The sequence below is a fragment of the Alexandromys fortis genome, unplaced genomic scaffold (genome assembly GCF_014885135.2).
Source record: "Alexandromys fortis isolate MF-2015 unplaced genomic scaffold, M_Fortis_MF-2015_v1.1 scaffold_166, whole genome shotgun sequence".
Classification (NCBI taxonomy): Eukaryota; Metazoa; Chordata; class Mammalia; order Rodentia; family Cricetidae; genus Alexandromys; species Alexandromys fortis.
The window spans coordinates 2,002,762-2,015,218 of NW_026068102.1; positions in this window are offsets into that span (position 1 = coordinate 2,002,762).

A 12,457-nucleotide genomic window follows, 5' to 3' on the forward strand; every position below is an offset into this window, starting at 1 on the left:
CTCCTTCTCTCCCTCCTTCCTTCCTTCCTTCCTTCCTTCCTTCCTTCCTCCCTCCCTCCCTCCCTCCCTCCCTCCCTCTTCCTTAATAAATACTTATGGCTATTTCCTGTGTTTATGTGTCTGTTACCTGCAGCTACCGCCTGCAAAGCGCGTGCCCTCCCCCTGGTGGGAAGCTGTAACTGCTTTTTTCATGGAGGGCTCCACCAGCCCGCCCTGGGATTTTTTTTTTTTTTTAAGAATAACAATGGATGTTTACAACTTTCTCCCCTCAGGTTATCAAGGGACAAATAAATCCCTTGGAAACAAAAATGGTTCAATGTCTTGTCCGGGGAGGTTGTGTGTAGTTCAAATTATACTGAAAGATAACAGTTTTAAGAGATATTAAAATGGAGTAAATGATAGTCTAATCGTAAAGTAAGCTATTTTATTATTATAGCAAATAGTTCTTCTTACTTTTGTAATTGTATCAATAGCTATTCCCAACCTAACCCTGGATAGGTACATGAAACTAGATTTGAAATTTTTTTGTGCTCTCCACAGTGTCTGTAAATCCTTCACTGAGTGATAGTGCTAATTTATTTTGTTGGTAAGCCTTGAGACCAACCCTGTGGGTTTGCTTTTATGGTTCATCAGCGCAGTGATGGAGCAAAAAGATTGTCTTCCTGGTTGTGTCTTTCACAACTGGGGTAGTACCAAAGAGGCAAGAGTTACCTTTCCCCACCAAATGTCACTGCACAATAAAAGATGTAAATAACAAAGTATTTGAGAAAAGTTCAAAAAGAAAATCTGTTGACAGTTTTTCCCACTGATATTATAAGTATTTTAGATTGGAATTGGGATGATTTTGAGATAAAGACATAAGAGAAATATCTGCCTGCTGTCAGGGTTTGGTTTGGGGTGTTTTCTTTGAAATATTGAGGTGTCTGTGCAAAGGTATGTTTAGGTGGTTCTTCATAGTAGATACTATTAAATTCTGCACCAAGTAGTAAGTTTTGAATACTATGTTGAACAAGTATTTTACTTTATTTTTGACAGTTTTATACATGTATTTAAAATATTTTGGTCTTACCTCACTTGCCTTTTTTTTTTTTTAAAGGATGATCACTAAGGTTGTTTTTTTTTTTTTTTTTTTTGACCACTAAGTTTTATTAGGATTGCTTGTATAAGAATAAGTAGGAATCTGGACTAGAATAATGAAGTGAATGATTTATTTTAATTTTTGTTTTTTTGGGTACATCCAAAAATTATGTTTACTCTATAGTTACTGTAACAGTATCCTGATTTATTTATTTCTTACTTTTAGTGGAGCTTTTTGCTTGTTTTTCTCGACCTGAAACAAGCTATGCATATATAGGAAGAGCAACATCAGTTTAAAAAAAAATACCCTTATCGTATTGCCTATGGGCAAATTTGTGGGCCATTTTCTTGACTAGTGATTATGTGGGAGGGCCCAGCCCACTGTGGGTATTTCCGCTCCTGCACATAAGACAGCATGATGAGCAAGCTAGGGGGAACAACCAGTAAGCAGCACTCTGCTTCAGTTCCTGCCTCCAGGATCCTCCTCTGAGTTCCTACCTTGGATTCCCTAATAATGGACTATAACCTGTAAGCCTAATAAACCCATTCCTCCCTAAAGCTTTTGTTTGTGATGTTTTATCATAGTAATAAAAACCATAAGATGAATAGTATATTTGAAAATACTGTATATATACTTTATTTTAAAATGCTATTGATAAAAATGTTTTTGTTCATCTTAACCTTTAGGGCATATGTTTGGGGGTTTTGTTTTCAGTTGGTTTTCCTGGGGATGACCATGCCTTAGTATTTATGGCCGCTAATTGCCCAGGGTGGTGAGTACTGAAAGTTGGGTGATTATAGTTTTTCAGAATGGAAGTTTACCATATAGATGGCTCTTTACATCAGATAATTTGCTGCTGCAATGCTGTTTGATAACATCTTACTAAAAGGAGAACTAGAAGACTGGGAATTAATCTCACAAACCCTGCAGCTGTTTCATCACCTTAAGTTTGTAAGAGAGTCTCAATCATTTATTGATGTTTAAATGTCTCTCAGTCCCAGCGCAGTGGCTGGTCCCTGGGCAGGGAGATGTGGTCAGCAAGAGACAGAGACATGGAGAGGCACGACATGGAGAGTGAGGTTGGATATTTAGTGGTTATGGAAGGGAAGGGAAAAGGGCAGAAAGGGGGAGAGAGAGGAGAGACAACCTGCCTCTCAGAGAGTGAGAGAAAGAGAGGGAGGAGGGGATGGGGTGGGAGGGAGACTGCAAATAGGAAGGGAGTGGGTGTGGCTTGTCTCAAAGGCACAGAACATAATTGCAGCCTATGCTTTGAAACTCACATTTTGAAGAATGGCACTTTTTTTCTGCAGCTATGAACATACTGGATTGCATCATTTTTCAATATAAGTGTATATTATGAATTTCTTGTTTAATGTGACCACTACCATCAATTATTCTAGCTAGATCTAAGGATCCTGCATTAGTTTCGATAGTAGCACTTGATATTTCACCTTGCACTTTTATGTCATGGATATGATTTTCACTAAATGTCATGAACCGAGTCCTCCTGACTAAATTTTTCTGCTGAAGATTCCTCATCCATCGGTATTCATAGATTTGAACTTTACCTTTGCATTCACAGCTTGGCTTAACATTTGTTGTGTGTTGATTGAACTTTCTGCCTATTGTGGCTTTCCATATGCTTTCCTCATAAAGACTGGTCATTTTTAGCTTTTAATTAAAGTGGGTGTTATGTGACTCTTTCACTTTGACAATTAAAGATTCTGAGAGTTGTGAAACCAATTTCAATATCGTGTTTCTGAATAAACAGGCTGGGGAATGGGGTAAGGTGGAAAGAGATGTGCAGTGGCTTGTTGATGGAAGAATCTGCACAACTTTCAGTGAAATTTAAGGTGCCTCAAACAATTGTCATAGTACTCAGATCAAAAATCATAACACATGTAATGTAAACTTTAAAGGGATGGAGATGAAACTGGTTGATAGAGTGCTTATCTACCATGCAGGGAATGTTGGGTTCTGTCACTAGGCACTTCATAACCTGAGTGTAGTATCATACAACTATAATCTAAGCAAGGTTCAAAGTTATTGTTGGATATGTAGAGTTTGTACCCAGTCTGGTAAACAAGGACCCTGTCTCAAAAATAGGGTAGAGATAAGAGAATCAGCAGTTGTGGCACAAACACACTAAGTTAGTTTCCAATAGCATGACAGACCCACTCAGAACAGGGCTGCCACAAACTCAGTTTGTACAATCAGTGTAAAGGCAAAAGCTATTGCTCAGTTGTTAAGAACATGTACTGCTGCTCTTGCAGAGGACTGGAGATTGGGTTTGGCACCAATATCAGGTTGTCCCAACTTAAAATTCCAGCTCATAGCGATCTGAAGCTACTGAGCTCAATGTGTGCCTCCATATGCCATACATTCTTTAAAAGTGTAGTGTCTGTAAATTAAAATGAAGAGAAAAAAAGATACCCTGGGTCATAGTACCATTTAGATACTTTAAGGTCACTGAGTTTGTGTCCTTACATAAGCTTCTACCCAGTGAACACCCCTAATCAATACATGTATTTGTTTCTTCCCCACTTGGAGCAATTTAAATGTCTATGAAGAAAGCATTGTCCTTACAAGTCTCACATAATAAGCAAAAGAAAATATGTAGATCTGGGCAGTGGTGGTGCATGCCTTTAATCCCAGCACTCAGAAGGCAGAGGCAGGTGGAACTCTGACTTTTGAGATCAGTCTGTTGGTCTACAAGAGGTAGTTCTAGGACAAGCTCCGAAGCTACAGAGAAACCCTGTCTTGAAAATAAAAAGTTGTTGGAATTTCTATTTTAAGTGTTCCTTTGGGTTTTAAAAAAAGAATACTTCAAAATTTGAAGTACCAAGCAGTCATTTCAGTTTGTTTTGGGAATAAATCTGTGATCTTTACAGAAACATTTCAAGGAGAAAAGAACCCCTTCTCTCTCTCTTGCTCTCTATCATTACTCTTTCTGTCTGTTCTTCCTCCCCATTTCTCCCTCACTTAAGTTTATCTCCCTACCTCTTTGGGTAATACTAGATAATAAAAACAGGATCTGTGGTGGTTTGAATGTAATTGACCCCCATAAGCTCATGGGGTGTGGGACTATTAGGAGTTATGATTTTTTTTTTTTTTTGGAGAAGGTGTTGCCTTGTTGGAGGAAGTATTTCACTGTGGGAGTGGGCTTTGAGATCTCATAGATGCTTAAGCCATACCCAGTGTCTCAGTGTACTTCCTGTTGCCTTTGGTGCAGGATGTAAAGTTCCATGTCTGTCTGTGTGCCACAATAACCCACCATGATAATAATGAGATAAATTTATGTAACTGCAAGCCACCCAATTAAATGTTTTCCTTTATTAGAGTTGCTGTGGTCATGGTGTCTCTTTATAGCAGTAGAAACTCTAACTAAAACAGAAGTTGGTACCAGGGACTGTGATATAGCTGTGACAGGCCTGACCATGCTTTTGTTTGTAGGAATTTGAACTTTGGGTGTTTGGGTTAGGAAAGCAGTAGAATGCTGTAAGGGTTGCTTAATGGGCCATGCTAGTAGGAGCATGGAAGACAGTGGTGCTGAATGTGATTTGATGAAATGTTGGGACCTGTCTCAAGAGGGTTCTGAGAAGAAGAATGTTTGTATGTGGCCAAAGGCCAGTCTTGTGATACTTTTTTGAAGAATGTTGCTGCTTTTTGCCCTTATTTGAAGAATCTGCCTGAGGCTAAAGTAAAAAAGATTTAGATTAATTCCATTGGCAGAGGAAATTTCAAAACAGCCTAGAATTGACTCCATCATGTAAACTTTAATGAAGATTTGTAATGAAAAGGAGCAACCTGAACAAGAAAAAAAAAATCTACAATTTGAGGAAAAAAGGAGCACCAGGAAGTGGAATACAGCCGGGGCCTATGTTCTAGGAGATAAATGGATTACGAAATGGACTAAAGTGAGTAGTGACGTTAGAGTAAGATCCCACCCAGCTATGGTTCCAATTTGAGAAAAGAAATTAAAGAAAATCTTAGAGCCTGGTGTGGTGTTTCAAACCTTTAATCTTAAGATTCAGAAGGCAGAATCTAGCAGATCTCCGAGTGCTCTGCTCCCTACATCTTTGAATGTGAATATATATCCTATGACATTATATGTTGGAAATATGTGACCTTTTTAATTTTTGTTTTATAGGGGATTATAGATAAGAGAGTGCATAAATCTCAGAAGAGACTTTGAACTTTGAACTTTACAATTTTATTGAGACTGTGGTCTTCTGAAATTGCATTAAATGCATTTTGCATTTGGGTACAGGCTTATGGGGAGCAAGGAGTAGAAGGTGGTAGTTTGAATATAATTGGCCCCCATAAGCTCATAGGGCATGCCACTCTTAGGAGATGTGGCTTTTTTTTTTTTTTTTGGAGTAGGTATGACTTTGTTGAAGAAAGTTGTCTCTGTGAAGGTAGGTTTTGAAGTCTCTTATGTGATCAAGCAATGCTCAGTGTCTCAGTGCACTTTCTGTTGCCTTTGGATCATGATGTAGAATTCTCAAGTCCTCCAGCACTATATTTGCCTGAATGCCATCATGTTCCACTATGGTGATAATGGGCTAAGCTTCTGAAACTGATAGCCAATTTAAATGTTTTCCTTTGTAAGAATTGCAATGGTCATGGTGTCTCTTCATAGCAGTATGAACCCTAACTCATTATGAGATAAGCTCATAATGAATCCAGCATTACCTAGTAGTGTAAGAACTCCAACATAATTATAATTGGTGGCCTTTTGAATTAGCTTTTAACATTGAAATGAAAGGGTAGGAAAACTCATAGTTACATTAATAAGGGGAAATGAATAAATAAAAAGAAAATCGGCAATCTGAAATACCCATGTTTCCCCCTGGACCTTAGGAATCAAAATGCAAACATGTTAACACGGAATATTTGAAGGACTGGAGAGGTGCATGTGCATATACATGCAATTAGAGACCAGAGAACAACCTTGTTTGGATACCATCCCTGCCCCCTTTAAAACAAAACAAAACAAAAGGCCTCTCACTGACCTAGAACTAGCAAGTAGGCAAGATTGGCTGGAGAGACAGCATTAGGCATCCACCTTATTCTGCCTCCCAAGTACTTGTGATTACAAACTTGAGCCAACATCCCTGGATTTGCTTTTCTATCTTTTTTTTTAACATGCTTTCTGAGGCTCAAAGTCAGATCATAATGCTTCCAAGGCATGATCTACTACTAGGTTATTTCTTTTAAAAATAAATTTCCAAGCCATCTGTTAGTGAAACCTTTATATCATGGGTATAAATTTTGTCATGTTGGGATAGTATCATCCTTTGTTCTTATTATATATGGTGTTAAGTTGTTTGGAATCCTGTTATCAGCTAGCAATGTATACAATCTTGTTTAAAGAACCAAATATAGAAACAGACCCTCAAGAATCCTGGAAATGTAGAGGTGCTGAGTTTGAAGTTTATTTCTATTCTCAAACTGTTGTGGAGACTGATGTTGATGGCAACACACTCAGGTCACTTGGATGAGCCTCTTTGTAAAGCAAACTGTTTCTGGTAACTCTGAAAGCTGAACATCTCAACCAAGTTTCTTTTTTTACTTCCCCCCTGGTGTTTAGCTTTTGTTCCCTTCTTTTTATTACTTGCTTTCTTAAGATCATTTGTATCTGAAGTAGGAGCCTCAGGAAGACTTCCAGTTGATTTGACAACATAAAATATGCTGCTTTTAAATTAAATGTATTTTCAGGATGGTTCTCTGCAAAATATCTCTCAAACTAGGCTTGGTTCCAAATGATCTGTTGGTTCTATTCCATTAATCAAGTTACTACTTCTCAAATCGATGGAATGAATGGAAAGCAAATGCAAGTTGAAAGCTGCTTTTTGTGACAGATAAATCATTGACTTGGTGTAATGATTCTATAGGTGACTGGGTCACGGAGTCAGAGGTGAGAGCATCATTACACATAATTCTGAGTTATTCTAAGTATGTCACTAATAAAAGACGTGTCTCTTAGTCTTATTGAACAATCCTTCATTCAGATGTAATGACTATAGAGTGTAGAGTAAGAGTCAAGGGGACGGATGTTAAAATGCAGCAGCATCACTGATAATGACTAGTCAGTTCTGTGACAAAATTTGTATTGGCTCCACAGTTTTCTATTCCTACAGCACACAGTCTCACAGTTAATTCCAACATATACCACAGTAGGTACTAAAAGGAAGGGATTTTTGGAGTCATACTGAAGAATATGATAGTTGACTTAAAACCAAGATTTCCCAAATGAACCGATCATAGAAGCTTATTAAATCTTGGCTTGTGTTTTAGAGGCAATAGAGTCATCAATTAGGAGGATAAGGGTTATTCACTGTTCTGCAAGTTCTTTGATACCCTTGATGAAAGTAAACATACTTATGAACTTCCTGTGGAGACCTCCTATTATGGAACTTAATGTGAAGTTGATAAGAGTAATTTCTAGTTGACAGTAGAAGGGAAGTGATAACTTCAATTCTATAACTACAAGAACTCAGTTCCTGTCACGAACAATCAGCTTGGAAGAGGACCCTGTGAGATCTAAGAACCACAGCTCAGCCTAATCTTAGTCTCAGTTTTGTGAGATTCAGCAAAGTCTTGCTGTAAAACTGAAACAAATTATTTCTTAAATGTATACGGATGCTTTGCTAGTGTATAGATCTGTGGACTATGTGTGCCTGCTGATTGCAGAGGACAAAAGAGCAAATCAGATTCCTAGGAACTCTATTTTCAGATGATCATAAACTACCAGGTGTGTGCAAGGAATCAAAACTGATTCCTCTAGAAAAGCACACAATGCATGTAATGGCTGAATCATCTTTTCTGCACCAATAAGTTGGTTTAATTTGCTAAGTTTGTTGCACAGCAACATAAAATGAATACAGTGAATCAGATGTGATTTGTGTATTATAATGTTACTTAGAGATTATTATAATATAATATCATAATGTTACTTAGAGATCTCCAATTTATTTTTGTCTTGATCAGCAGTCCAGGTTCTTGTGCTATCAAAAAGAATACAATCAGGACCCAGCAGCAAATAAAAACAGTTGCGTGATATGGAAGAGTCTTATGTTTTGTGTTGATTTCATTGGTTAAATAAGAAAATTGCCTTGGCCCTTTAATAGGACAGAAAATTAGGTAGGCGGAGTAAACAGAACAGGATGCTGGGAAGAAGGCAGTGAGATCAGTTGCCATGATTCTCCCACCTGACACAGACGCAGGTTAAAATCTTTCCTGGTAAGCCACACCTCATGGTGCTATACAGATTATTAAGTATGGGTTAAAGCAAGATGTGAGAATTAGCCAATAAGAGGTTGGGACTAATGGGCCAGGGAGTGTTTAAAAGAATACAGTTTCCGTGTAATTATTTTGGGTGTATAGCTAGCTGGGTGGCGGGACGCAGCCCACTGCTCCTATTTCAACAGTTGGGAATTAGAACAAGTACCAAAGCAAGAATACATCTTTTAGAAATAAAGAATGAACGAATTTGAGAAATAGCAGCACCAATTGTAGCAGGCCTGGAGGTTATACTCCTCTCCTCCACTTCCAGGGAAGAGACATCTTCTTCTTGGAAGCCCATTTTACCCAAAGCTCAGTTTGTTTTAAGTAGATTTATGTAAAATGCAGAAATAGATGTAGGCATTAAAGTTGAAAATTGCCCAAAAGAATAATACTGTTTTGCACATGCTCTACTTACTGGTGGGATCATTCCTGAAACTGCTCTGATCCGATTAGCTGTCTTCAGCCACTGTCACCTTGTTATTTATATCCTGTTTTGGATACATCAGGTAGTCCAACCATAATACTTTGCATGCTTCCCTGGGGCTTTGACAAGGTCTACCTATTTTTGCTGTTCTATTTTTGGAAGGCCTATTAAACAGTCCCTCAAGATCTAACCTACCTAACAATGAGTGGCATGCTAGATTAAATCCCTATCCAATTCTAAGTATCATGATATAGTGAGAATAACAGTCTTGGTCAGTGAAGTATTTGTCTTTACAGTCAATTTTTTTTATCTACTCGTGTTTTCCTTAGGTGAATAAATTTCGTTGGGTGAAATTTATTTATTCACATATTGTACATTATTGTTCTGTAATAGTGTCTTATACTGTATATCCCATGCTAGCCTGTAACTCATTATCTTCCATGTTTTAAACTATAGGTGTGTGCACCATGCCTGCCTCTTAGATAACTTTCCTTTTCTGTTTCTTTTTTAAAAATAATTTTATACACTATGAAGTGTAGAATTAAAATTATTATTTTTTTTTTTTTTTGCAAAGCATTGTTAACGTTTTCCATGAGCTGATCCATTTTATCCATTTAGCTACCCTGTTTACAGATGAGATCACTGAGTCCTGGAGTAGTGAGCCATCTGCCCAAGGGAGTTCTCATTGATAACTTCTTGGTGACTTGGCTGAGGTACTAAGAGTATTGACATGGTGGTTTTCTTAGCATCTAATATAATTTGGATCCCTGATGTCTCCTAAAGTTTTGTGTGCTACAGATCTGGTCTCCTGTGGAGCCTATTGGTGTCATTGCAGAGTGTTCTCTCAAAAGGAAAAATAGGATAAGTATTTTTTCTATCATGCTGTTCCTTGGCTCTGAGATGAAACAGTCCTCCCCTGCAGCTGCACTCTCACAACATGATAAACTAAGCTGCCACTGGCTCAGAACAACAGAGCAAATTAGACCTCTTACTGAGGATTTATTGGCAGTGGATAATTGCTGGAAGAGGAATTGCTCTTTGTTGAGACAGTGACTATTGGTGGGCTTCTCGTGCTCCACTGGATGGCTCCACACCCATATACTTATGGGCAGTTTTAACTGTTCTTAGTGAGTTAGCAAAGAAAAAATTCTAGAAAGTTGGGAGGGGGACATCTTGGGGAGAATTAGAAAGGCAAAATAAGGCATAGATATAAATTTCATTGAACACATCTATAACATTATCTAAAGTAAAAACACTTCAATATCTGAAACTTGTAAAGTATAAGATGCCTTTCATTTATGGACCCTACATCCTTTTATCTTCAACTGCTTCTGTTTCCTGACGTCTTCCTGCTCCTCATTCTTAGCAAAGAAGCACCCTCTAAACACTTTTGCCTGGGTTGTTCTTTTAGGAGAGTAATCCCACTTCACCTAATTAGTTTTTCTTGTCCACTCATCCCTCACCCAAATACCACCTCTCTCATGAAGTCTTCTCTGAAGAGTCTTTTAGCTTTAAGAATACTCAGCCATTATTTTTGCATTGACTATTATCATTGTATTGAAAAGATTGGTAACTGCTTGATTATGCATTTGCTCCTCCCCACTTGTGAAATCCTGAAGAGGACTGATCTAGAGTTATCGTCATGTTTCCCATCTCAGCAGGTAAGGAACAGAGATTGTGTTCAATAAATATTTAAGAGAGTAAATAGAAGACTGAACAAATGAATGGGAACAAAGAGAAATTATTTGCTCCTCTTAGTAATGAGTATATTTTAGTGGTTCTTGAGCTTGGATGGGGCAGTGTCAGTATTGCCTAAGACATAACTCATGGGAAATGTAATTTCTTAGACTCTTGTCATATTTATTGGTAAATCAGAAGCCCTGAGAATGGAACTCATATCTGTAGTTCCGTTAGCCTTCACCAGTACCTGAACTTTACCTACTTTTGAATGGCATACTCAGTATAATATGATGGAATGATCATGGGAATGAAGACACAGAGCATCATCCATCTATAATATGCTCTTGGGAAAGTCACAAACAATTTTATTGCATAAATTTTATCCTATAAAAGATGATCAGATGATATAATTGTTTAATTTCCTTTTCATCATTAAGATTCTCTGTATAATCTTTGTTTTAAAATGAGGCATACTCCTTGGTTGCAGAGACAGGTAGAGCAATGAGAAACGAAGGGACAAAAATCCCTTAAGTAGCACTTGAAATTATCACTGAAAACTGCCATCAAAAACAAGAAACTTGTTGACCTATCACTCACCCTGGTCACCCTGCAGCTGCAAACACCAATGTTTCATAGGAACTCAGTAGTGCACTTGGCCAACCAAAGTCTCCTTTAGAGGAGGAAGTTGGTCTTTTGTGACCTTTTATGAGCTGATCAAGGTCTGAAAATGAAACATGGCTATATGATCTTGGCCTGCAGAACTTCTCAGGCATTTAACAATATGAGAAGTTAGAATTAATGGTGAAGTTGTAGGTGAGTGTATGGTATTTAAACATCCATATGTGCATATGTGTAGGGTGGCCCTTTTTATTTCCCAGGAACCCTATGTTCAATTTAAGCTGCATAATACTAGCTTAGTAATGCAAATTGATTTAAACTTTTTTTTTTTTTTTGCTATGCAAGCAATGTCTAGAATAACAAGTTTCAATGAAGGAAAATATGCTGCCAGTGAGTGTGTAAAGCAGATCAGAGAAAATGTACATTGTCCCTTTTGCCTAAAGATATTTGATAATACACCCATATGAATCTCGAAGATGATGTGTGATTGTTTGTGTAGGACAAGAATGACTTTATCACTATGTTGACCACTAACCAGAAAGCTTGCAAAGTTAAGAGAAAACCAAAATCATTTACTTCAAGGAAACACCATTTTCAGGTATGGAAATACATCATATTACTATTTATTTAATTATGTAATCTTTAGGAATTATTAAATTCCAGTGTTAAAAATCTTTTATTAGGAGACCATTTGGCTGCGACAACTTCAACATCTTCAGCTCACTTATAAACCAACTGAAATGAAAATCAGTACAAATGCTCATACCCTAGGAAAGAAATGTTCCCATTAGCTAGTGCCAGCCAACCTCTAACTAGGATTTTCCATGTTAATTAAGCATTTTGTTTGTCTTTCTTTTCTGAACAACTCTACCCCCACCTCTATACACATGCTTTGGCACTTCAGTGGGGCCCAAGTCATGAGTAGCTTGCGGCCTGATTTTTAATGAGTAATAAACTCATTAAAAGTTTGCTCTGGCTGCAGTGCTAGTCTCAGTCTCTCAGCAGTGCATGGTAATTGGAGCAGAGATTCATGGCTTGGGCAAAGAACTGAGAACATGCGACTGTTGACTGCTCAGACTTAAACAATTCACCTGTAACACCCCCCTAACACACACACACACACACACACACACACACACACACACACACACGCATACCAAGGTTTACAAATCACTGGGGAAGAACTGAAAGAAAAACTGAGTGATTGGGAAGGAGGCCTGTGAAATATTGGCTTAGGGAAGTGGTATGGACATGGCACTCATGTCTCACAGCAGCTGCAGTTCCTCTGGAGAGCCTGCATGGGACTGATCCCATAAACATTCAGTTGCTGATGAAGCCACCGGAAACTGAGGGCTGCTGGGCAAAGA